At 37.9% G+C, this 26,812-nt stretch overlaps 1 protein-coding gene across 2 annotated transcripts in view; it reads right to left on the reverse strand.

Moving 5' to 3' along the window:
• The window catches only part of FPGS (folylpolyglutamate synthase), a 1,649,361-nt gene that overhangs the window by 1,614,780 nt on the left and 7,769 nt on the right, over positions 1 to 26,812 (reverse strand). The gene's annotated exons all lie outside the window — the stretch shown is intronic.

Consider the following 26,812-nt stretch of genomic DNA (forward strand, 5'->3'; position numbering starts at 1 on the left):
ATATTTTAATACCACTTACTATTACAAGGGATTTCCCTGATGAAACACAGAGAGACTTTTAGTTTATGGGAAAATAACCTATTTTGCTGGTTGCGATATACTGAAAACCAACAAGCTTTGAACACACAAAGTATACGGTCAACTTACGGCCTATCCCTTAATGACTGGTTGGTTCTTCAGAGTGTCACAGCATACACTAAGGATCTGTGTAGAATAATAAATAACTCCTTGCTCAAAACTGTACCAAAGATTATAAACTGGATTTTTGGAATTCTATATAATAATATCAATGTTAAGAATGAATTATCATATCGATATAACACTTTAATTGTCTAGAAGACAGCTCCTAAAGATTATTACTGGCAATATCTAACTAAAGGGTTTCAAGTATCATCAATGGAAGATGAAACATTTTATTTTCAGTTAAACTAACTTCTTACTCACGATTCTGGAGGATTTTTAATTGGAAATGTCTATGCAGATCCTTTCTGACACCTGAGAAACTCTCAAAAATGAACCCTTCAAAACAGCAAGTTATGTTAGAGATGACATCTGTCCACTAATGCTGACTGGTCTCATATTTTTTATGACTGTACTAATATTAAACCACACTGGAATGAGATTAATTTTATTGAATGTTATTAACAGTAATAATATGAAGAAAGATTACTTGTATTTGTTGTGGACAATGTTAGCAATAGCCAGAAAATGTATAACTAGAAGATGGAACTCTAATGTACCACCCACAATGGAGGAATTCCTATCCCTGAAGAAATGCATACGAATGGAGAAAAGAACTAAAAAAAAGAGTCAGGAACTTTTCCTAAGCCATTGTTTTAATAGTCTGTGGAGGAAAGTTTCGAATGTGATTGATACCCTACAGATGGAACTTAACTCTCATAGCTTATATAGTAACTTATTTAACTACAGATGTTTTATCTGAATTCTTTTTGTCAGGCTGAATGTAAATAGTTACTGAATGTTATGAATGTATTAAATTACTGTGTTATTTCATCAAAATAAAAATCATTTGAGTAAAAACAAAACAGGTTCTCCAAACACTTGACCCTACTCTGTTTCGATTTCTCAAAGGGAGATCATGCCTGATAAACCTGACAGGCTTCTTTGAGACAGTCAGCAGAGCCCTGGATGAGGGCAAACTGTGTATACAGCCTACCTGGACTTGGCCAAGGCTGTTGACACTATTCCCCACTCAGGCATTATTGACAAAACTCACCCAGCTAGGTATCAACCCTTATACTGTTGGGTGGGTCACTAACTAGCTCACTGATAGAACCCACACAGTCAAAATAAGGGAATTCCCCTCAAACAGCAGACCCATGACCAGTTGTGTTCCACAGGAATTAGCCCAGGGACCTCTACTGTTCAGATTCTATTTTTCTAAAATAGCAAAAACAAAATGTCTGTGACTGACAAAGTTTGCTGATGACTGCAAACTGGAAGTAGAATCCCCAAACAAACAATGTCAACATCCTACAACAGGGTCTTAAGCAAACAAATGACTGATGCCAGTCATGGCCTTAAACTTAATGCAAAAAATGTATCATCCCTTTCTGTAAGGGCGATGTTCCAGCTAACACATTAATAGAAACACTAAGCATGCACTCAGTGGTGAGAGACCTGGGCACACAGGTTGTCAGCAATCTTACCTTTGATCACCATGTCTCTACAGTAGTAAGAAGTGCATTCCATATTGCTCATCTCATAAGCAAGGGCACTGCCTCCAGAAAAAAAGAAGTTATAACCTCCCTGTACTCTTCCATCATCAGGCCAATGATTGGAATAAAACGGCCTTTGTAGTATGTACCTTTCCAAGCACCTGCAACAATTGGAGAGACCACAAAGGTTCCTCACAAGAAGAGTACAAGGTCTTCATCATCTCTCCTATGTGATTGGCTGAAATCACTGTCACTTTATTCTATTTTATACAAACTACTCAGAGGCAATCTCTGCTATGTGTACAAGGCAATCTCTGACTCTGTTTTACTGGAAAAGCTGCATATCCTTAAGTCCAATGGCTCAAGGGTTACTTGCTCTAAAGATCTTAACTTGGTATGTGACATTAATAGAATCTGCTGGAGGGACAGATAAGTCTCCTACACCTGTGGAACAGACTCCCAATTCATGTAAAGCACCACATCTCTTTGGCCCTAAGCGGAATCTGGAAGACTAGTTGGGTAATCGTAAATTCACCCCGGGAGTTCCACCAGTCAATCTCTTGGACAGGGGCAATAGGTGCTGATCATGGAAACAATGGCAGAACTTGGCTAGGCTTGTAAGGGCCCTAGGGCCATTAGTCTAGTAACTTCCTATGATCCTATACAGTGCAACAGTTAAGTCTTGTAAGTCTTCTAATGTGTGCTCACAATGCTACAAATCAACACAGGTGCAGTGAAAGCAATGCCATTTAAACAAAGCTAATTTGCAAGTACTTCAGCAGCTAGTATGGAAATGAAATTAATAAACTTGCAAAAACAGCTATTTTAATGTTGTTCAACCTATATAATGTAAAGAAACAGTCTTGTCTTCTAAACTTTAGTGACCGATATTCATTTATGCAATCACCAGTGCACAACTGCTCTACTTTTCCCCAGAAGGATGACTTGCTAGTACATTAGAGTTACTTCCCCTTTTCCCCACTAATGGTGCAACCTTAAGTCTCAGTAATTAAGTAGCAGGTCTGAGGGGAGATTCTTTTTTAATCCTAAATGTTCAAAATCAAGAGGTTTTGTTCATTTGTTACCACACATGAGGGAACCATACATGAACTGAATATCTGTCAAGAAGTCAACACACATATTTACAGTGAAAGTTAGTAATGCAGTTTTTTCCTATACTTAAGTATGACTTGAGTTTGAAACTGACAAGATGCAGCCTTTGCTCCTTTAAGATAATAATGGTATACATGATCCAAAACTATAAAGTGAAGGCAGGTGGGGTGTGTGTGCGTTGATAGAAAAAATCTAGTTACAGCTGTCAAATAAGATAAATCTCTATATCAAGAGAGCTTACAGCTGTTGACCGGACACCTCCAACCTTGGAAAAACAGGACTAGTTATGAGGAAAGTCAAGTGAGGCAAGAAACAAACAAGAAGTTGGGTGTTTTTTATTCTATTGCTTGCGAAAGTCAAGTAAGGGCAAACACAGTGTGTGTGCGTGTGTGTGTGTGTGTGTGTGTGCGAATATATATAAAAAAAAACAATCAGTATCGGGCGCACATGCACACCTAGCCTGTTTGTAATGAAGAGCTGCTCAAATCTAACCAGAAATCCACACAAGGGACAGTTCTCCAGGTCAGGCAGATGAAAACAAAAAAAACGCTATGAGTGATAAATCATCTTTTTCTGGTTGCCTGAGCTCATAGTTACATGGAAAAGCCGGTGTGAGAGTTTCTGTGGTGTACCAATCTACTTCTTTCATCAAGAATTTTGAAGAAAGCAAAAAATAACAAGGGAATGTAGGCTAAAAACCTGGGACAATTTTTAAAATATTACTTATTTATTAAAAAACATGATGGGGGAGAGTTAAAGGGCCAAAACCAGGGGCAGATTTTAAATATTGCTTTTTAAGCTACTAAAATAATATGTTTTGCATTAACACACATATTCTGAAGGATATGAAGTTGTAGACTTGGATGTCTCATTTAAAGGGCACAGTCCACAATGGTTTGCAGTAAATCACACATTTTATGAAGAACACACTAAAAATATAAGCAAACATCTGGACATTCTGTGAAATTCTGGAGAGTTGACAGGAATGATATTGAGTTATTTATCAAAAAAATCTAATATTTTACAAGGGAATGCAAAAATAAGGTATTCTCTGCAAAATTCTGGACAGTTTATTTACCAATTGCTTTTTGTTTACCAGGTAGGTGGTTGGTCTTTTTACCCTTTCTAGCTACCACCCTAGATCAACAGCAGTAAAGATAATCAGTTTACAGAAGTACAGCAAGACATTACGTTCATGTACATACTTCATTCGTTCATGTACATACTTCATACAGTTAAGATGTACATTTAATTTCATTAAGTTGGCGCAGACCTGCTTGTTTATTGCCCTTCACCCACCGAGTAAAAGGACAGGCTTTGGCTCTCCTGTCTTAAAGTCAGTTTTAGACAGAATTCATCACAGAGATACATTTCACTGAAGGTAGACTAACTTCCAGTGTAGTAATCATTTTACTATATTTATTCATTCTCGTATACCCACTTTATGCTGTTCAGGATTTTTTATGGGGAAGGCAAAAATTTTCTGACAAACAATGGAAGTAAGCCAGAAAAACAGTTCATATTCACATATCTGTAGTATTCCAAGGCCAACAAATCTTAAGACAATTCACACTTTGCTAGTGTCCTCTCTCAGGCAACACCATTTTTCATCAGTGCCATACAACTAAAATCCAGAGTAAATCTGTGGATGCCCATCCAGTCACTAGTTTCCGTTTACAGTAAGATGAGTGAATTGCATGTAGGGGAAGTTTATTCCAAATGTTTGAGGGTGCCGCTTTATAAGCATGCCTCCACTGTGAAGTATTTATCTATTGATGAAGACTTGGGTTCCTTGTTCTAGTACTGCTGGAGATATTGGACATGTGGAGAAACAGGAGGTTCAGGACAACTGGGTCTCTTAAGAGTGCAGCAAGCAAAACAGATCTTCCCTCAAAAGTCATTAAGACAATGAATAAAGGGATAGAGCTTCTAGCGTATAGTCATACCACAGGGACTTTAGGCCTGTGATCTTCTTGGTTAGGAACCTTTAGAGTCTTGCGAATTGTTCAATATGATTAATAAACTACACCCCAAAGAAAGCACAGTACTGAATAACTGTCCTGATCAATGCTGAGTATAAGGGAGTGATTACTGCTTTAGGTCATGAGGACATTCCTTTGGCAATTAGGTGGGCTAAATACAAGGATTTCATGACAAATGTTGTCAGTTGATGGTCAAACAGAGGGAGCTACCAATCCATTTATCTACATCCCTGACAAATGTTTCATTTTGTAGCAGAGTGCTGGCTGTAAATTATAATCAGGGAAGAGGGTCCTCTACCAGAAGTATCAAGGCACTTTTTAGCATTTAGTTTGAGCTCATTTTTAATACACCAAGTGTTTACTTGGGGCAGTTCATTCAGAACAGTTTGGGTGTCATATTGTGACTTGGCCTCTGGTTTGCAATCATCTGCAACCTTTATCAGCCATAGGTCTTAGCGCTCCACTTTGAGATCAGAGAAGTGAATTCCAAAAAGATGTTGTTCCAAAAAGGAGATGTTCCAAAACTGAGCCCTGAGGGGCTAACACTCGTCACATTCACACTTACTGAGGAGGCACCTGCAGATCACACTGTGTGGGCTCTGTCCTTCAACCAGTTTGCTGTTCACCTTACCACTATGGTGTTCATTTTTAAAGCAATTAACTTTTGTATGATGCCAGCATGGAGAATGGTGTTCAAGTCCTTCATCTGGTCAGGATACATGACATCCACTGCATGGACACCATCTACAGTCTCTGCAACCCTTTTGAAGAAGTTTACCAAGTTAAATAGATAGGATCTACCCCTCACAAAACTAAACTGTTGGGGATCAATTCAAATACGAGTCTTGATCACAGTATGAGGTTAGTTATAATACACCCCATGGTTCTGCAAATGATGCTTGTAAGGCTAACTAACTATCCAGATCAGTTGTAAGGCCAGTCTTTGGTGAGGCATCACTACTGCAGTGCTCCACTCATCAGGGACAAAGGCAGTAACTAAACGCAAGTTAAACAGTTTGAGGAGTGTGCCTGCACAGGCATGTTTAATACTGTTATGCAACCAGGTATATATGACACGCATACCTCTCCACCAATCAGGGATACATTTCAACAGAATCAGGGACAAAGACAGAAAAAAATCAGGGATACTTTTAAAAATATTTGTGCTATTGACTTGAGACATTCACAGAATCACAGCATATGAATTAATGTACATTTTGTGAGGTAAAAGAAATCTACCACTCTTAATTATTGCCATTATTCATTAAGTTAAATTCACCAACTTTTCCTCCAAAAGTCACCAGTTTTAGGAGGGATTAAGAGGGACAGAGCTAAAATTTGAGTCAGAATCAGGGACATCCCTGAAAATCAGGGACAGTTGAGAGGACTGATGACACGCAGTAATAAATACATATACAGTCAGTCAAAAGAATTGCTGTATACCAGAAATTTGATCAAATCATGCACCCTGCATGTTTTTTTTAATTTTTTTTTACTATCCAGATGATGATGTTCTTTTGGCTTTTCTCGTTAGGAGTTGCCACAGTGGATCATCCATTTCCATTTCTTCCTCTCCTCTGCATATTGCTCTGTCACACCAACCACGTGCATGCCCTCTTTCACCACATCCATAAACCCTATCTTAGGCCTTCCTCTTTTCCTCTTACCTGGCAGCTCCATCCTTAGCATCATTTTCCCAATATACCCAGCATCCCTCCTCAGCATATGTCCAAACCAATGCAATCTTGCCTCTCTGGCTTTGTCTCCAAACCTTCCAACCTGAGCTGACCTTCTAATATTCTGATTCCTAATCCTGCCCATCCTCGTCACACCCAATGCAAATCTTAACATCTTTAACTCTGCTACCTCCAGCTCTGACTTCTGCCTTTTTGTCGATGGCACCATCTCCAACCCATATAACATAGCTGGTCTTGCTACCCTCGTGTAGGCCTTACCTTTCACTCTTACTGGTACCAGTCTGTCACAAATCACTCCTGACACTCTTCTCCACCCTGCCTGTGACTCTTTTTCACCTCTACACTCACCATTACTCTGAACTGTTGGTCCTGAGTAAAATTCATCCACCTTTGCTAACTATTCCCTGCATCCTCACCATTCCTCTAGCCTCCCTCTCATTCACACACATATATTGTCTTAGTCCTGCTTACCTTCATTCCTCTTCCCTCTAGAGCACATCTCCACTTCTCCAGGGTCTCCTCAACCTGTTCCCTACTCTCACTACACATCACAATGTCAACGGCAAAAATCATAGTCCACGGCAGGGGTTTTCAACCAGTGTGCCGCAAAAACATGACAGCTCTCATTTAGAAAAATACATCACTTTAACTCCCACACTTCAGTTTCTTCTCTTTAAACATACTTTCACCAAAATCAGAGATGCAATTGGAGACTGCAGTCAGGGGATTTTTTTTTTTTTTTTATATGACATCCTCCTCCAACCAGATCTCTGTTGCATATTAGGCACATTGGTTAGAGCTGGACAGTTGTGTAACCACAAGCCATAAAAGGTGAAACTGTGAGCAGTGGCCACTGAAATTGCACTGAGTACTCTACTAACTTTACCATCTTTTGACCGGACATCATCGTCCGAGGGGCAGAATATTGTGATAACAGAAACTGCACTGAGGTAAATGCAAGTAGTACTGATCTACCTCTCAACCTGTTATTTCAATTTTAATAGCTGTAGTTGCAAAAATTTTCCATAGGATATGAAGGGTTAAACTAAAAACCTGTCTTCATTCCAGCATGACTTGCTAGAAAGCCACGATTTTATAAGAAACCATTAAAAAAAAATGTCCTGTAAAATCTGATTACTTTCTTTGGTTCCTCAACTGTATGGACCAGAACAGATAGCGATTTCTGTCATGCCCAGCCCCTTTCTCAGTGTGGTGGCAACATGGTCCTCATGGTGCCAAAACTTACTTGTTTGGCACGCTGCAGCTGCTGTATGGGGAGCATCGGGTGGCCTACCATTGTAACAACGTGCATGTTTGTATGTCTGGTATTTTTCTGTCTGCGTGTCTGAGTGAATGTGTGCATGAGTGCAGAAGAGACCGTGTGTGTGTGTATGAATGCAGAAGAGACAGCGTGCATGAATGAATGTGTGTAAGAATGCAGAACAGACAGTGTGTGTGAGCAATCAAGAGAGAATGGGAGGGATCTGATGTGTGTAAATGTGTGTATGAATGCAGAAGAGAAAGTGTGTGTGAATGAATGTGTGTATGAATGCAGAAGAGACAGTGCGTGTATAGCAATCCTGTATGTGTTCAAGTCAATGGTTAGGAATGCAGACAACTCTCAATCCACAAATAAAGGGACTGAACGTCAAGCAGCAGTAGCCCTGGAACCCTGTGTAGCTGAAGCACTTCCCACTAAACATTCATGGATACCTCTTCTCATCCCTTTTCCATGTCCACAACAAACACATGATGAAGACAGTGCTGGCAAACTCCTATGAACCCTCCAATACCTATGCAAGAATAACAGCAGATCTACTCTTCTTCAGTCAGGAAAGAATCCACACTGCTCCTACTGAATCAGAGGTCCCCCTACTGAATGAAGTCCCCTATCACACTGGCATTTGCTTTTCCAAGGAGGTTGAGGAATGCGATCCCTCTGTATTTGGAACACAGCCTCCTTTTTTAAAGTAGGACTCACTACCCCAGTTTGCCAAGGCACAAAAACATCCCAGCCTTCCATGTGGCACTGGCATGGCATATTTGCTACAAAACCCCATTGATGTCCAACAACTTCAGTATTTCCATATGGATCTTATGCACTCAGACATCCTTGGCACAAATTTCCTGCTTAACTGCTGCAGTGACCTCATTTACAGAAGTGGAACTAATTCCGCTATGTGTTTATGTTACGATCTTCTCAAAGGAAGGAATATTACCAAATTCAGGAACTGTTCATTGTATTCCTTTTACTGTTAAAGGATCTCCTCAGTCAAAGTCAGTTTGTCCATACTGGTGGAGAAATCCTTAAGCAGTATCCAGCCTCCCCATGTGAATTACCCGAAGGTTTGCCAGAACCTATTTGAGACTCTCTAAAAGTTATTCTCCATGGCTTCATAAACAAGGCTTCACTTTGATGTCTGACACAGCTATACCTTCCCAGCACTACATCAAGCTAAATTACTCCAAATAACTTTTGGGTGCATATGCACAGTTTTTTCCCCTTTATGTGACACAGCTGCAGTCTGTAGTTTACCCACCAGTGTCCACTCCAGAGACGGTGTGTGTGTGTGTGTGTGTGTGTGTGTGTGTGTGTGTGTGTGTGTGTGTGTGTGTGTGTGTGAGCGACTGAGAAAGAATGAGAGCGATCTGATGTATGTGAATGTGTGTATGAATGCAAAAGAGAAAGTGTGTGTGAATGAATGCGTGTATGAATGCAGAAGAGAAAGTGTGTGTGAATGAATGTGTGTATGAATGCAGAAGAGAGAGAGTGTGTGTGTGTGTGTGTGTGTGTGTGTGTGTGTGTGTGTGTGTGTGTGTGTGTGTGTGTGACACAGAGAGAGTAAGAGCGATCTTGCGTGTCTGAATGTGTGTTATGAATGCAGAAGAGAAAGTGTGCGTGAGTAAATGAATGAGTGTCCCTCCTGGCAGCAGCGTTCATGAATGAACCATTGTCCAGTTTGTTCCTTCTCAACCTCACTGAAGAAACAATTGAGAGCTTCTCATTCATTGATAATTTAAAATGAGAAGTTAATTAAAATGACATTTACACACCTATAAATATGATTCCAAACATTTTTGATAGATTTGCAGGTCCAACCAGTTTGCAGTATCCCTGCTGCTGAGCTTTCATTACTCATTAGACGACTTGGGGAGCGTAGTTTACCAATTGTAGCCAACTAATAGGGAGACAATGTCCTAGTTTGATAAATAAGTCAGAATGAAGAAAAATAGAAGAATTAATGAATACATTCTTGTAATTCTTCCTTCAAAAGAATGCAAAAAAAAATCTGGCAATGAAAATAATAGAATGATATCGATGTATAAAAATGACTGAACCTTACTTCTTCTTCCCCCACTCCATTCCCACATTGTGTAATTTGCACATGAGACACCACCACTTAACATACCTTGCTTTGCTGTTTTGCTTAAAATAAAAACAACCATTCCCACAATATACAATTGTTCTATACCATGAATCCCATCATGTCACACAGCCTGTCCCAACTAACCTAACAAGTTTTCCTTGTGCTGTTTGAAATGTTGATTCTAGTTCTCTGGGGTTGGAGTAGAGAAAAAAAAGACACATCTATGGTGACTAAGATGAGGTCTGGTCTCCAATATTCATGTTATTTATTGCAGAAAGAAAACTCCATCTTCTTTGATGTGGTGTGTGTGGATGTTTCCATAAATATGTTCCTGTTGATCTCTATCCATTGTCTATATTGTATGGAATGGGGGAAACCGGAAAATGATGGGGTGAAAGGGGTGGTTGCCCAAAGATTTGTGAAGTTTAACTAATAGGGAGACAAATACTCCTTGTAGGGTAACAAATTGCTGATACATGACTTTTGAATATGGCAGTATTTTGCATGTATTATTCAAGGTAATCTGACATTCGGGGTGGTACTAAACTTTAGTATTACAAAACTTATAAATATCTGTAAAGCTGTTGTAGTTAGCTGGCATAACCAGATATGTAGAGAGGCTGGTAAGTGCCCCCAATTTAGTACCACACCCCCCATAAAAAGTTGATGACCAAAGACAGTGCTGTCAGAGTTAAAGTCTGCCACCCTTTGCTGCCAGCTGATGGGGATATAAATAGGCATAAAAACATGTACACACATGCAGTCTGCTCCACAACATTCAGAATGATCACAGTGAAATATGCAGAGGACAGTAGTGATGACTGATGGTTTGTAACAGAGTCTTGGTTTTGATTTTTATCTATTTTTTCTGAAGGGTTCTGCTGAGGCGCCAGAGACATAACAGTATGTCTTTTATCCATTTTCTTTTTCTTTGTCATTTTATAATATGTAGTGCAACCCACTGCACCCCCTCCCCCAGCTTTTTCCAATTGGTCAGAAATTGCTTCTGTTGACTCCCAGAGGTCTGTATTAGGTCCTTTGCTCTTCAATTTTATATATTCACTTATCTAATAATAACAACACATACTGGGTGTCCAAATATTTTAAGGACATTGAAATAGAATAGAATAGAAGCAATTTCAAATACTGTGACTGGCTATATATTAAATTTAACTATATGTCCTATGTGATATAACAAGTGCCTGAAGAATAACGGTTTCTATACAAGTATTGAAAATACTAGTGTTTTATCTTTTTGTCCAACTAAACATGCAGTCAAATTCACACATTCAGATATTATTGAGATTTTTTGAGTTTAATGACTTAAGTTCTTTGCATAACATGAAATTTAGACTTTAGGAATAATATTTGTTAAGTGAAGTTAAAAGCAATGCTACTTTATGGGACTTAATATCAAAACAGTTTGTCACTAGATTAGTTGAATTATTTTTTTCTTCATATTCCAAAGGAAATCTAACATTATTGAAAATATTCAAAGAAAGTACATCAGACATATTATTGATGGCCAACATTTATGTTATGTTATCAAGAATGGTTAAAGAGGTTTATGTTGCATTCCGTAACTTATCATTGGTTATTTGTCTGGCTCTGGCATATCATGCAGTGTAGGCTGAACAACTTGGCAAAAGAAATGCGGACAAACACTAAAATATTTTTTTGGGGGGGAGGGGGTGCAAAGGTCCAAAAAAAATCAGTCAGTTCTGGTTGAGCATTTGCAAAATTCATTGTAGTGAATGTTGACATGGCCATTGAGATCCATAATAAGGACTTAAGTAAAGATTCTCTGTTGACTTCCTGGCGCTAAGCTGGTAGCTGACTGGCTCACATTTAGTGGCCAGGTGGCAGGTATGGTTAAGACTTCATGCTATCAGCAAGTACTTTATTCCACCAGCTAATTTGCCTCCGATTGTGTATGTTGTGGCCTCTTTCAAGGCTGGACTGCTGTATTGCTCTATATCTGGAGCTTTCAGACACTGAACAGGATCAGCTGCAGTTGGTACAGAATTCTGCAGCCCATCTATTTAGTAGGGCAGTAGTACTTACATATAATGTGATGTATTGTATGGTAATGGAATGTTGCATTTATCTGAACATCCTCTGCATTTCTGATGTGTGGTTGTGTTTTGCAGTTAAATAAAAATGGCTGCAGTGCATAGTAATGAGGATGGACATATTCCTGGTATAATTGAAGAATGCTGAATTCAATGTACAATTTAACAGTCAACACATGAAGCCGCTGCTATTACAGGTCAATTTTATCTTATGTTTGGAAACAGAATGAATAACAACTGATGATGGGCTTGCTAATGTATAGGCCTGATGAAAAGTGTAACAGAAGCGTTCTTATATTGGCATTGCCAGGTGAGGAGTTGCAGCTTTCTTCCGGTCGCTCGTCCCTCCGTAACATAAATAAACAGGGTAGGTATTCCATTCTGAATTTAGATGCTTTACACACAGAAACACATCAGGATGGACAGCAGCATCATAAAATAGAAATGAACTGGTTAACAGACAGACCTTACATACATGTTTATATCTCATCAGCTTACTTTACTAAAAAATGGCAGTCAGGCTCGCACATGTTCAGTATTTATAAGCTTCTGCAAGTTACTGGATAGCTTCTTTCACACACTGATCTTCTACAATCCTCCCACTTAAAAAGATTGCCTTTAGTGAAAATAACACTACAGTTACACATGCATAGTTAGACATTACAAACAAATAAATGTTCATGTCCAAGTTGCTGTGCATCTGTTACTGATTTTTTTTATTTACTGGATTGCTTGCTTGTTTGTTGATTTATTTGTTGGTGAGTGAGGACTAAAATGATTTTGCTACTTGTGTCCTGAACAAATTGTTGTTTATCCACCAAAACAATAAATTGGCACATACTTTTTCTCCGACTTTGCTTATGTTTAACACACTTGTGAGGTTATACTACACTGCAGTAAGAAAAGTTGGAGAAATAGCAAAGCTGTTTCTGATGGCCAGTGAAGTAAGTGGTGAATGAATTTCTATAAATTTGGCATAATATTTCCTTTGGTTATGTTTGCATATTTTTATAACTGGATTTAACAGGTTGCTGCGTATTTACACTGTAACATGCAAGAGAGTATATTCCTAGGGTTAGGCAACAGACAATTCTGATTTCCCTTCATTGATTCTATTTAAGTAAATAGTAACTAGTGTATTATCTTAACAAGCTTTGAGACTGTAGGATCTCTCAATGATTCACACATTCTGTCACACATCTATGCCAGTAGTTGTTAGCCATAACATTAAAGTGGTAAAGTGGCAACTGTTTGTACAGATAGCTTATTTTTTAAATATTTGGTATGAAATGGCATATTGTCTGGTAACAGTAATGAAGGAAATAGTCATTGTGCATCTAAGGCAGAACATGAGGGTTTTACTTGCTGGACGGTTTAGATGCTGTAATTAAATACCATAGGGTTGTTAATGAATAACTTGAGAAGAGACTTTGAACTATGTAGTGAAGCAAAATCTTGAAATGCTGAGATTGATGTTAAACTGTTTCCCCTTAAACTTAGTGCACCACAGTATCAGCAATCTGCTACACATCGGGGGAGCAGAACCCACAACTTTCTGCACCATTTGTGTTCATATCTTGTACATTAAGCCCAGTTCATTTAAAAGACATGTACTAGATTCCACCAGGAATGCATCTTGTCACCACTTATTTCTGATGTTCATAGATTCTGTAGATTGCAAGGGTGTTCACTATGAGGACTACTACAGTGCACATTTCTTGCTTGCATATCATGTTGTAATGTCGGTCTTGTCCAACAGTGACCAGATAAACAGTCAAGTGATTTGCTGCTGAATGTGAAACAGCAAATCTGAAGTGATAATATCGTCCTGGAAAAAAAGTGCTTTGTTCTTTTCAGGTGTGTCTTTGTGAGGTGGGGGCACCTGCAACATAGGGCAGTGGCTGCAGTCCTGCAAGTGCTGACTTACAGCAAGAAATCTGGACAAAGCTATAATGGGGGAACAAAGGGCCAAAACATAGGGACAGATGTTAAACATTGTTCCTATAAACTTAGGAATGACAATTTTACGTTATTATATATTTTCTGAAGGATATCTGAGATGTCTGTCATTATTTAGTAGTATTTAGTGATTTTAGTCCTCAATGACTTGACAGACAACCACAAGATTTGTGAGGAATGGACCAAATATAAAACGGCAAATTTTGGACATTTTAGTTTTATACAGGTGCAAAGCTTTACAAAACATAGCATTAGCAGGGACAAGATGTACTGTGGATTGGATATTTTGAGTTTGTATGCATAGATATTTATGGATGGTGAAATGGTTGAATTGTAAGATTTATTTCATTTCGACAGTTTAGTTTTGACTAGTAAGAGGTTTTTTTTATTATTTTTAAATGCAGTTTTTTTTTTATTTTTATATAACAACTTAAGATGGACAAGCTTATAATAAAAAAAACAAAAATTAGAAGACAGTGAAGACAGTGAGGGTACTACAAGTGTTGCTTTGCCCAGCCCCAGCACATCAGCAGCCGATACCTCATCTAGTACATTAATTGGCACTGGTTCTTTTAAAGCTAAATTAAAAAGTATTGTTCACCATTACGATGAAGATTATCTGTCATTTGGATTTATATCAAGTGAAGACAATCCACCACGTCCCACATGTGTAATTTGTGGCGAAAAATTAGCAAATGAAGCTATGGTTCCAAGTAAATTAAAAAGACAATTGCAAACTAAACATTCTCACTTGTGCAAAAAGCCAGTTGAATATTTTAAAAGACTTGTACTGGATAACACTAATCAAGCAAAAAGATGGAGTAAATTTGTAACGGTATCAGAAAAAGCCCAAGAAGCAAGTTATGCAATTGCAGAAATTGTTGCTAAACAAATGAAATCTCACACAATTGCAGAATCTGTAATTTTACCCGCATGCCGGAAAATTGTAAATGTTATGTTTGGTGAAGAACATGAAAATGAGATTTTGAAAATTCCAGTGTCAGATAACACCATTTGTCCCAAGATTGTTCAGTTACAAGTGATATCTCACATTAAAGAAGTAGATACGTTTGCTATTCAGCAGGATGAATCAACTGATGTAACTGTCAAAGCTCAACTTCTAGCATTCAGCAGATTTATTTATAAAGAAGAGATTATTGAACAGTTTCTATTTTGTAAACCACTTCCAAAAACAACGAGGGGTAAAGATATTTTTGATGTTGTTGATAACTACTTCAGTTGTCATAACTTGTCTTGGGATTCCTACATCAGTATTTGTACGGATGGTGCCCGTTCTATGTCAGGAAGTGTAAAAGGATTTGTTACACTGGTTCAAAAAAATAATCCTAAAATTACTTTAACTCATTGTTTCCTGCACAGAGAAGTACTAGCATCAAAATCATTGGTACCTGAGCTGAAAAAGGTACTAGACAAGACTGTCACAATTGTCAATTATATAAAAAGCAGGCCGTTAAATTCAAGATTGTTTGCAGCACTATGTTCCTCAATGGAAGCTTCTCACACGCAGTTGTTACTGCATACAGAAGTTAGGTAGTTATCTTGAGGTCGAGTTCTATCAAGGAGGAAGTTCTAACTTTTTTGACAACTCAACAAATCTGAGTTAGCACATTTTCTCAGTGATGAGCTTTGGTGCAATAAGGTTGCATTTCTTGCTGATTTATTTCAATATTTGAACACACTTAATGCAAGGAGAGCAACAAAATATTCGTACTTCCACCAATAAAATTAATGCTTTCAAAGAAAAGCTAATGCTTTGGGAAGAAATAATCAGAAGAGAGAATGCAGTTGAAACGTTTGAGCTAACAAAAAGGTGCAAACTGGATGGAGATCTTATAGATCTAATTTTACAAACTTTAAGCTTACTTTGTACAAATATTAAAAAATATTTTCCCTCAGTTGACATGTTATCCTTGGATTGGATAAGAGATCTGTTTGTCTTAAGTGCATGCAAATTGGCAAATTTAAATATTACAGAAGAGGATGAGCTAACAGACATAAGAAATAAGAGAGGATTAAAAACAAACATTCAACAACAGAAACTACCTCATTTTGTCTCTCTCTTAAAAGTGAATTTCCCAATATTACAAAAAAGCAATAGAAGCACTTCTTCCTTTCCCCACGTCTTATTTGTGTGAATCAAGCTTTTCCGCAATTAACAATATTAAGGACAAGAACAGATATTGGCTGGAAATCCTGGAAGACTTAAGAGTATGCCTATCCAAAATTCGACCTCGCACAAAACATTCTAAAACAACGTCAAGCTCAGATTTCTTATTAAAGTATTAAATGCAAGTAAAACAAGAGGAAAAGATTTTAAGTACATCGGGTGCTGCTTTGCCCAGCCCCAGCATATCAGCAACTGATACCTCATCTAGTACCTTAATTGGCACTGGTTCTTTTAAATTTAAAGCTAAATTAAAAACTATGGTTCACCATTATGATGAAGATTATTTGTCATTCAGCTTTATATCCAGTGAAGACAATCCACTATGTCCCACATGTGTAACTTGTGGCGAAAAATAAAGGAAGCTATGGTTCCAAGTAAATTAAACAGACATTTTTAGCAAGGCTTGCTGTCACCCTGGGATTCGGATATTGGCTAAGGCTCTTGCCACCCCCCATAGTGCCTTTTTTAGGTAGGGCTCAAATTCTAAACCTACCACTAAAAAAACAAAATGGGAAGAAATTGAGGGTAATGCTGATCATGGTTCCCCAAAAAACCCGACCACTCCACAAAAAGAGGGGTGTATCCCAGATAGCCTAGTATAAACCTATGAACCTATGAACCTATAACCAATCTCAGTTGTTCAAAGAGCCGATTGAATATTTTAGAAGACTTGAATGGATAACAGTATTCAAGCAAAAAGATGGACTAAATTTGTAACAATATCAGACAAAGCCAAGAAACATCTTATTATGCAATTGCAAAAATTGTTGATAAAAAATTCTGACAATTGCAGAATCTGTAATTTGGTGAGCATGTTGTAAAATTGGAAATATCATGTTTGGCGAATAACACACAAAGGTGGTTTTAAACATTACAATGTCAGATAACACCATTTGTCGACGTACTCAGGATTTGTCTCAAGATGTTGAGTTGCAAATTATATCTCACTCACATTAAAGAAGTAGATATGTTTACTATTCATTCTGTAAGAATCAACTGATGTGACTGGCAAAGCTCAGCTTCTAGCATTCAGTAGATTTCATTATAAAGAGGAGATTATACAACAGTTTTATTTTGTCAAACACTCCCAGAAACAATGAGGGGCCAAGATATTTTTGATATTGTTAATTGCTTGTCATAACAGAGCTTGTCTTGAGATTTCTGTATCAGTATTTGTACAGATGGTGCCAGCTCCATGTCAGAAAGTGTAAAAGGATTTGTTGTACTGGCTCAAAAGAAAAATCCTAGTATTACTTTTACTCCTCCTTTCCTGAACAGTGAAGTACTAATGTCAAAATCATTGGTACCGGAGCTGAAAAAAGTACTAGACGAGACTGTCACAATTGTCAATTTTTATATAAAAAGCAGGCCGTTAAATTCAAGATTATGTGCAGCACTATGTTCCTCAATGAAAGCTTCTCACGCAGTTGCTACTGCATACAGAAATTAGGTGGTTTTCTCGTGGTCGAGTTTTTTCTGACAACTCAACAATCTCAGCACATTTTCCCAGTGATGAGCTTGGGTGCAATAAGGTCACATTTCTTGCTGAATAATTTCAATCTTTGAACACACTTAATAAAAATATGCAAGGAGAGCTTGAAAATATTCTTACTTCCACTGATAAAATTAATGCTTTCCAAGAAAAAATAATGCTTTGGGAAGAAATAATCAGAATACAGAATGCAGTAGAACTGCTTGAGCTAACAAGCACTTCTTCCTTTCTCCATGCCATATTTGGTGAATCAAGTTTTTCCACAAAGAACAAGAATAAATGGTGGCTGGAAACTATGGAAGACGACTTAAGAGTATGCCAGTTCAAAATTCGACCTTGGACAAAACACATTCTAAAACAACGTCAAGCTCAGATTTCTCATTGCAAGTAAAACAAGAGGAAAAGATTTTGAGTACATAGAGTGCCGCTTTGCCCAGCCCCAGCATATCTGCAGCGGATACCTCATCTAGTACGTTAATTGGCACTGGTTCTTTTAAAGCTGAATTAAAACGTATTGTTCACCATTACAATGAAGATTAGTCATTTGGCTTTATAATCAAGTGAAGACAATCCACCATGTCCCACATGTGTAACCTGTGGTGAAAAATTAGCAAATGAAGTTATGGTTCAAAGTAAATTAAAAAGACATTTGCAAATTAAACATTCTCAGTTGTGCAAAAAGCCAGTTGAATATTTTAAAAAACTTGTACTGGATAACACTAATCAAGCAAAAAGATGGACTAAATTTGTAACGGTATCAGAAAAAGCCCAAGAAGCAAGTTACAGTGTTACGCAATCGCAGAGATTGTTGCTAAACAAATGAAATCTCACACAATTGCAGAACCTGTGATTTTACCAGCATGCCGGAAAATTGTAAATGTCATGTTTGGCGAAGAACATGAAAAGGAGGTTTTAAAAATTCTAGTGTCAGATAACATCATTTGTAGACGTATTCAGGATTTGTCCCAAGATGTTGAGTTAAAAGTGCTATCTCACATTAAAGAAGTAGATACGTTTGCTATTCAGCTGGATGAATCAACTGATGTGACTGTCAAAGCTCAACTTCTAGCATTCAGCAGATTTATTTATAAAGAAGAGATTATTGAACAGTTTTTATTTTGTAAACCACTCCCAAAAACAACGAGGGGCCAAGATATTTTTAATGCTGTTAATTACTTGTCATAACATAGCTTGTCTTGGGATTTCTGCATCCGTATTTGTACGGATGGAGCCCACTCTGTGTCAGGAATTATAAAAGTATTTGTTACACTTGCTCAAAAAAAGAATCCTAGAATTACTTTTACTCCTTTCCTCCACAGAGAAGTACTAACGTCAAAATCATTGGTACCCGAGCTGAAAAAAAGTACTAGACGAGACTGTAATTGTCAATTATTATAAAAAGCAGGCCGTTAAATTCAAGATTACGTGCAGCACCATGTTCCTGAATGGAAGCTTCTCACACACACTTGCTAATGCCCAAGTTAGAACTCGACCATGAGATAACTGCCTATCAAGATTTTATGAACTAAAGGAGGAAGTTGTAACTTTTCTGACAACTCAACAATCTCAGCACATTTTCTCAGTGAAGAGGTTTGGTGCAATAAGGTTACATTTCTTGCTGAATTATTTCAATCTTTGAACAAACTTGATAACAGTATGCAAGGTGAGCATGAAAATATTTTTCTTCCACCGATAAAATTAATGCTTTGCTTTGGGAAGAAAGAATCAGAAGAGAGAATGCAGCAGAAATGTTTGAGCTAACAAACACTTTTCTTTCTTTCTCCATGTCGTATTTGTGCAAATCAAGCTTTTCCACAAAGAACAAGAATAGATTGTGGCTGGAAACCCTGGTAGACAACTTAGTATGCCTGTCCTAAATCTGACCTCGCACAAAACACAACAAAGTCAAGCTCAGATATATCATTAAATATTAAAGGCAAGTAAAACAAGAGGAAAAGACTTCTTAAATCAAATCAAAATGATACCTATTTTTTGTCACTTCGGCAAAAAATGTAATATATATTTTTTGGTGTGCCACGAGATTTTTGTAATAGGTGTATGTGTGCCATGAGATGAAAAAGGTTGAAAATAACTGGTCCACGGGGACTCCTGTCTGATCTCATCTGTCAACCTATCACCATTGCAAATAAAGGGATTAGAGCTGATCCTTGATGCAATCCAACCTCCACCTTAAATGCATCTGTCACTCCTAGTGCAGACCTCACCACTGTCACACTACCCTCATACATATCCTGTACCACTCTTACATACTTCTCTGCCACTCCAGACTTCCTCATACAATACCACAACTTCTCTCTACGCACCCTGTCATATACTTTCTTCAAGTCCACAAAGACACAATGCAACTCCTTCTGACCTTCTCTATACTTATCTATCAACACCCTCAGAGCAAACATATCCAGATGTTAGCGTTATAAAATGTTTTATGAAGAATAACAAACACTGTTGAGTAGCGGTGTGATTTACTTAAATCCGACAGTCCTAGGCAGTACTGAATATTTTGACTATGTCCTTTGGTGAAATGAAACTCTAGGAAGAAGACTCAATGGGTCTCTCTCTGTCCCAATGCCTCCCAAATACCCCCACTGTGCCCCCTACTTTCCCCATCTTACTCTTGTGATACTATTCAGATTACTTTTTTGTTTTTCATACTTTGTTGAACTCCAGATTTTTCCTGCATTGTTTCAACACATCTTAAATGGCCAATACTGCATCAATATAAAGGAGGAAATAATCAAATTAAGTCACACACACACACACACTCACTGAATCCATTGGGTTCTAGATGCTCAGAGTTGCATTTTAGAGCCAATGATGGCCTGAACACAAATCATGGCTAATGAAAGAAATTCACTCATTTATTTACATTTGTTTGCCGGGGAAAGTCTACTATGCCCAAAGACCCATTTTCAGTGGAGACCCAGGGAGAAAAGCTCCAAACAGTTACAAAACATTTGTCCAAGACATCAGCTTGCATGTAGTAGTCAATATAAAGTTATACATATTTCAAATGAAACAGATATGCAAAGAATTACACTTAACAGCAGCATTACACAGCAGAGAAAATTCAATATAGTCTATAACGCCATTTATTCAGGTCACCAAAAACAAAAGAAATAAGACTAAAGAAGAAGAAGTAGAGAATAATTGCTGTATTATTTAAGTTTGAAAAAGTATTTGCAGGGTACTGTGTCCAAAAATAAGAATATTTAAGGTGGTTTGATCATGTGGTTACAGGGACAGGCATTGTTACAGACAACGTGTTCAGAGCATTAAATGTTTTTATACATCCAAGTTGGATAACAGAGTGAGGGAGCACATTCCAAAGTTTGGCAACGGCATAGGAATACAGACATTGTCCAGCTCTTTTGGTGGGTTAAGTTACAGTTAGCAGTTGTTTGTTAGTGGACCTGAGATTTCGTTTTGGGGTGTGTGTTTGTATTATATTTTGAAGGGATGGGCAGTAGTTTTGGTTATTGAGTAGTTTGTGGGGGAGAGTAAGTTAAGAGAAATATAGATGAGGGAATTCAAACCAGTTTAAAAGTTTTAGTGGCCAGGCAGTGATGTGTACGAGTTGACATGATGGAAACAAACTTGGCTATTTTATAGTAACATGACTGAAGTTTGTACAGGAGAGATGTGTGTAGGTTGGTGAAGATGGGGCTACCATAGATGAGGAAGGGAAGAAAAGAAATAGGGTATTTGCTAGTTTAACTTGGTAGACTTGTCCAAGTATAGTTTATGCCTATACAGCTTGCCAAGCTCAAAAAAGTCTTTTTGATTGTATCAAGTATATGATTTTCAAAAGTAAAGTTTTTCATTAATTGTGATGCCAAGTAGCTTAATGTTTTTAAAATTTCAATTTCTGTATTGTTCTGATGGAATATTTTAAAATCTACAGTTAGAGATTTAGATGAAAAAAGTAAAAGTTTTGATTTTTTTTTTTAATTAAGCAAGAGTTCAATGGAAGCAAAAGCTTTTTTTGTTAATTTTAAGAGATCAGAATTGTTGTTAGAGGATATGATAATTGTCAAACTGTCGGCGTACTGAATTAGTGTACTCTGCATGGGTGCTTTATGGAGATTATTAAATATGTTAAAAAGCAAGGGCTCAAGGATAGATCCTTGGAGGACGCCTATGTTATTGATTAGGTATTCGGAGTGCTTGTTTTACCATCTAACGGATTGTTTTCTGTTTAGTAGGTAGTTATGGAACCAGGTAAGTGTGTGTGGGAAGCAGTTCATGGTGTCATGTTGTAGAAGTAATTTAGAGTGGGACACTGTATCAAATGCTTTTGATAGGTCTAGTAGGATGACTGATGTTAGTAGTCTATCATCAAGAACATTGTATACAGTGTTGGTATATGACAGTAAGGCTATTACAGTGCTGTGTGATGGCCGAAAACCATGCTGGGTGAATGCAAGTAAGTTACTGTCTGTGAGATGTTTTAGCAGTTGGGAATGAATACACTTTTCTAGGATTTTAGATAGCGGTGAAAGTACAGAGATGGGCCGGTAGTTTGAGAGATCACTGGTGTTACCACCTTTATGAAGAGGAGTAATTTAGTTTTTCCAGAGTTGTGGGACATATGATTCTGAGATGGATTGGTAAATGAGAATGCTGATTAGAAAAGCTATACAGTCTGCTGCTAGTTTTAGGTAGTCAGGTGGTAGGCCGTCAGAAGAGGGGAAGCATGGCTTTAGTTTAGAGAGCAGTTCGCGCAACAGAAACATAGGAACAGGTTGTAATGTAAATAGAAGAGTAGCTGGGATATTATTAGAGTTAGAATTGTTATGGGGGGAGTTGAGATGTGATTGATGTGAGGATGTATTCTGTTTTTTGTTGCAATTTGTACTATTATTAGTTTGCAGAGAGAAGTCATTAAGTTTTTGGACAGTTTCAATAAAGTGAGAGTTGAAGGCTTGAGCGATTTCTTGAGGGTTTTTGTCAGGCGATGGGAAGAAACAGAGTTCCAGACCTTTTTGGGGGTTATGTTGAGCAGAGAATTTAGTGAAGAAATAGCTTTATCCTTGATGACTTGCCTTTTGGCATTATTGTAGAGTTGTTTACATTCGAGTTAATTTTGTGGGCTTCTATTTATTTATTGACTAGGAAAGTTCACTGGGCTTGAGACCCATTTTCAGTGGAGGCCTGGGGAGAAAAGCTCCAAGTTACAAAATCATTATATGAATTTGTAAGGAAACAATTACTTATAAAGCAAGTGAAATAATACAGAAAATCTAAACAGCACATATGTTGTAAAAAGGCACAATACAGTAACACTGGAACATCAGCATGTAGGAAAATTATACAGTTAAGAAATATTTAACAATACAGCTCAATTTTTTGGGGGGGGTAAGAAAAGTTAAAGGTAAGTGTAGTGGGAAAGTAGAATTAAGAGAATTACACCTAAAGGTAGGATAGATATGGTTAGAATCTTAGAGCTACGTGGTGGGAATATGTAGATTATAGTTGGCATGTGTTTTAACGGTAGTATTAAAAGTAGAAAGTGACAGAGAAGAGAAAATGTGTTAAGATGGTTGTATAGATGTGTGGACTAGGATACTAAAGATTAGGATAACTCATATGGTGTAGCAGTATGACGTGTTCATTTGCTTTGTGAAACATTTTTGCTAGATTAAGGAGGCTGTGGATATGTGTTGCACATGCATGTGCAGCTGGGGTTATCAGTGAGATGTTGTTTTAATTTTCTTTTAAAGAATTCTGTAACTGAGGATGGGAGGGCATTCCACAGCTTAGTTATGGAATGGGAATAGAGGCAGCTACCTGCTCTTTTACTAGGTTTTGATACTTTAAGTAGGTGTATGTTGTTAGAGCACAGATTTTTTGCATGGGACGCAAGGTTCAATGATATTTTTCAGGGAAGGGCAAAACTCGTGTTCATAAAAGGAATTTATGGGCAAAGATAAGTTGTGTGTAATGTACGTAATGAGTAAATTCTAGCCAGTTTAGTTCTCTAGTGGTCTCGCAATGGTGAGTGCGACTTGGTCGGGCTGATGGAATTTTGCAATTTTATAACAGGACTGCAGTTTCTGTTGCAAAGACTTGTGGAGATTGGTGAAAATAGGAAACCCACATAGTAAGGTTGGAAGGAGAAGACTTTTTGAAAGTTTTATTCAGATGGATTTGTCTACGTATCATTTTTTTTGCAAAGTTTGCCTAATTTAAAGTGAGAGTCTTTTTACTGCATTATTAATATGAAAGTCAAAACTAAGTTGGCTGTCAATAGTAATTCCTAGCAGCTTGGCCCGATTTACTAACTATTTGGGTTTTGTTTACAGAGAATATAGTAAAGTCTGTGGGAACAGGTTTAGATGCAAAGATGAATAATTCAGATTAAGTAATAGCTGTGATTGGTTTAGCCAGACTTCTACGGATGTAAAAGCCTTTTGTGTTAACTTTTGGAGGTTAGAGAAGTTATTGCAGGACCAGATTATGGGTGAACAGTCTGCATACTGTATATAGTAGTACAGTCAGAGGGAACTTTATGTAGGACATGAACAAAAATGTTGACTAGTAGGGTTCCTATGATTGACCCCTGGGGCACTCCTATGTTATTTGGGAGAAAGCTAGAGAGGTTATTCTGCCATTTTACGGATTGCTGTCTGTTTTCCAAGTAACTAGTGAACCAGGTTAGGGTGGCATCAGAGCATCCTAGTGATTGCAGTTGCTGTGGGAGACTGTGTCAAATGCCTTTGAGAGATCCAGTAACAGGCCTGATGCAAGTAGTTTACTATCTAGGGTATTATAGATGAAATTTGTGAAGGCCACTAGGGCAGCAATGGTACTGTGGGATTGTCAAAAAAACATGTTATGAAGGGGACAGTAGGCTGTTGCTGGTTAGATATTCAACCAGTTTGTGGATACATTTTTCCATTATTTTAGATAGAGGGGACAGTATGGAAATGGGTCTGAAATTAGACAGGTTATGAGGGTTTCCACCTTTATGAAGTGGGATGATTACTGATTTTTTCCAGTGTTGGAGGATGGTGTGTTCTGCAAGTGATCAGTTTATAAAAGGACACTTATTGGGAAACCTATTGCCTTAGCACTAATTTTGAGGTATTCTGGGGGGAGATTATCAGCGGATAAGGAGCTTGGTTTCAATTTGCCAAGTAATGTTTGTATTCGAGAGGTTGCTACAGGTTGAAAGTTAAAAGGATGGTATGGACCCAACATTGCCTTGAGGTATGTTGGACGGGTTAATGGAGGTTGGGGTATTGCCTGCATTTACTAAATAAAAGGATAATGTCAATAAAGTTTTTATTAAATATTTCAGTAATTTCAACTGGGCTTGTCTGGAAATGGAGATGGGTTTTGGGTGCTGCCAGGATATAGTAATGAGTTGACAGATTTCCAGAAAAGTCTGGGATTATTACTGTGGGTATTTATTTGTTGAGAGAAATGAGTCTTTGTCCTGATTAATGGCCTGTTTTAATTTGTTTCTAAGTATTTTGAAGGTGGTTTCGTTGGGTGGGGGTCTTATCTTTTCTACATTTGTACCACGCTCGGTCTCTATTAAATCAGTAGTTGTTTGGTTGACAAGTAGTCAAGGAGCATCTTTATGTTCAACTCTTTTTTCTTATGGGGGCTATGGAGTTAAGGTTATCTAGGAAGACAGTATTGAAATACTGTACTGCTTCATCTAAGGGAAGATATTTCAGTGGGTTCAAGTTTAGTGTTTGTAACAGGTTGCAAAAGTGACAATGGCTAAAATTGGCTAGATGTCTGGTACATTTGTATGAATGAATGCATGGGGTGGAGGTTGATAGTCTGTATATCAGGGCTGGTTAAGTGGTCACCTAGGGTGTTAGGAAGCGTGCTGGGATTGGAGTAGTATTGCGGTTGGGATACTATTATCCAGTCCAAGGTGGATTCAGGGTGATTGTTTGTGTGTGTTGCGGTTTGTATAAGTTGTGCAAATTTGAACAGATTCATGGAGTTTGTGGAGTTGTTTGGTGTTAGTTTAAGCCAATTGATATTAGCGTCACCGAGGATGTTAGTTTCATTTAAGATGCAGTGGTTACACCATGATAGGAAGTCTTTCAGTGTTGGGATATTGGGATCTGGAGGAATATAGATGATGTCAATAGATATTTGTTTATGGTTTTTGAAAGATAGTGACACTAATAGGATTTCCACATTACTGAAGGTGGGAACTATTTTTGGGTGGGGTATTATGTTAAAGTGGTTACAGTACATTAATGCTAAGCCTCCCCCCTTTCTTATGAAGTCTATCTTTTTGTAATATCCGATATCAAAGGGGAAGTATTTCTAAGTCTGATATCTGGGGTTTGAGCCAGGTTTCTGTTAGAGTAACTATATCGGGTGTATACTGTGTAAGCCATGCATGGAAGTCAGATACTTTGTTGCAGATACTACAGATGTTTAACGTCACAATGCAAAGGGCTTTTGGTGTTTTCACAGAGAGTGATGCAAGTGTGTTAATATGCTGGATGGGAGAGGGTCCAGGGTTTGGATGAATATCTCCACTTTGGCATAATAATGTAAAGACAGTGGTTTGGATTCTGGATGAAATGTAGCGAAGTATGGAAAATGCCTACGAAATGTACAATTGTTTGATTTTAGGTACATTAAAATGCAGTTTGGTCTTGAATGTGGTGGCGTCTCTGTGAAGCCTTTGAAGAGTGATGGTGAAATATCAGATTAACTATTTTGGGATGAGTTATGGTGCATGTATGCTGTAGTTTTGAGACGTGAGGTGGTAGAGAGTAAGTAGGTTAAAGAAGGCTAGGGATGTTACCAATAGTAGTAGAGTTAGAGTGTGCATGATGTGAGATGTTGGAGGGTTTTAGTTGTTTTTGGTGTGGGATGTGATGACGTCAGGGAGGCTTAGAGCCTATGAGGAGGTTGGAAGTAGTGGCCTGTAATGTATAAAATTAGAGATAGTGGGGGCGGAAGGGAATTAGAGTGGGCTTGCCCCTGCAGGGCTAAAAGTGAAAACGCAGTGGAGGACTAAGGAAAGGTATGTGGAATCAAACGTTTAAGTTTATTTAGTAGGGTTATCAACGATACACTTACGGGGGTGACTGTGCACTAAACCAAATTAATAGGGTTGGGTAGGTATTTTAATAAGTTTGCAGCAATTATTTAACTGGGATAAATACGTTACTGCAAAATATTAGTAGGCTGAAATATAGGCAGGTAATGCCATGTAGTGGTAACTATGGCGGAGTTACTTTAAATCAGATATTGACCG

The sequence above is a fragment of the Protopterus annectens genome, chromosome 16.part0, assembly GCF_019279795.1.
Source record: "Protopterus annectens isolate FY-2018-M chromosome 16.part0, PAN1.0, whole genome shotgun sequence".
NCBI lineage: Eukaryota > Metazoa > Chordata > Ceratodontiformes > Protopteridae > Protopterus > Protopterus annectens.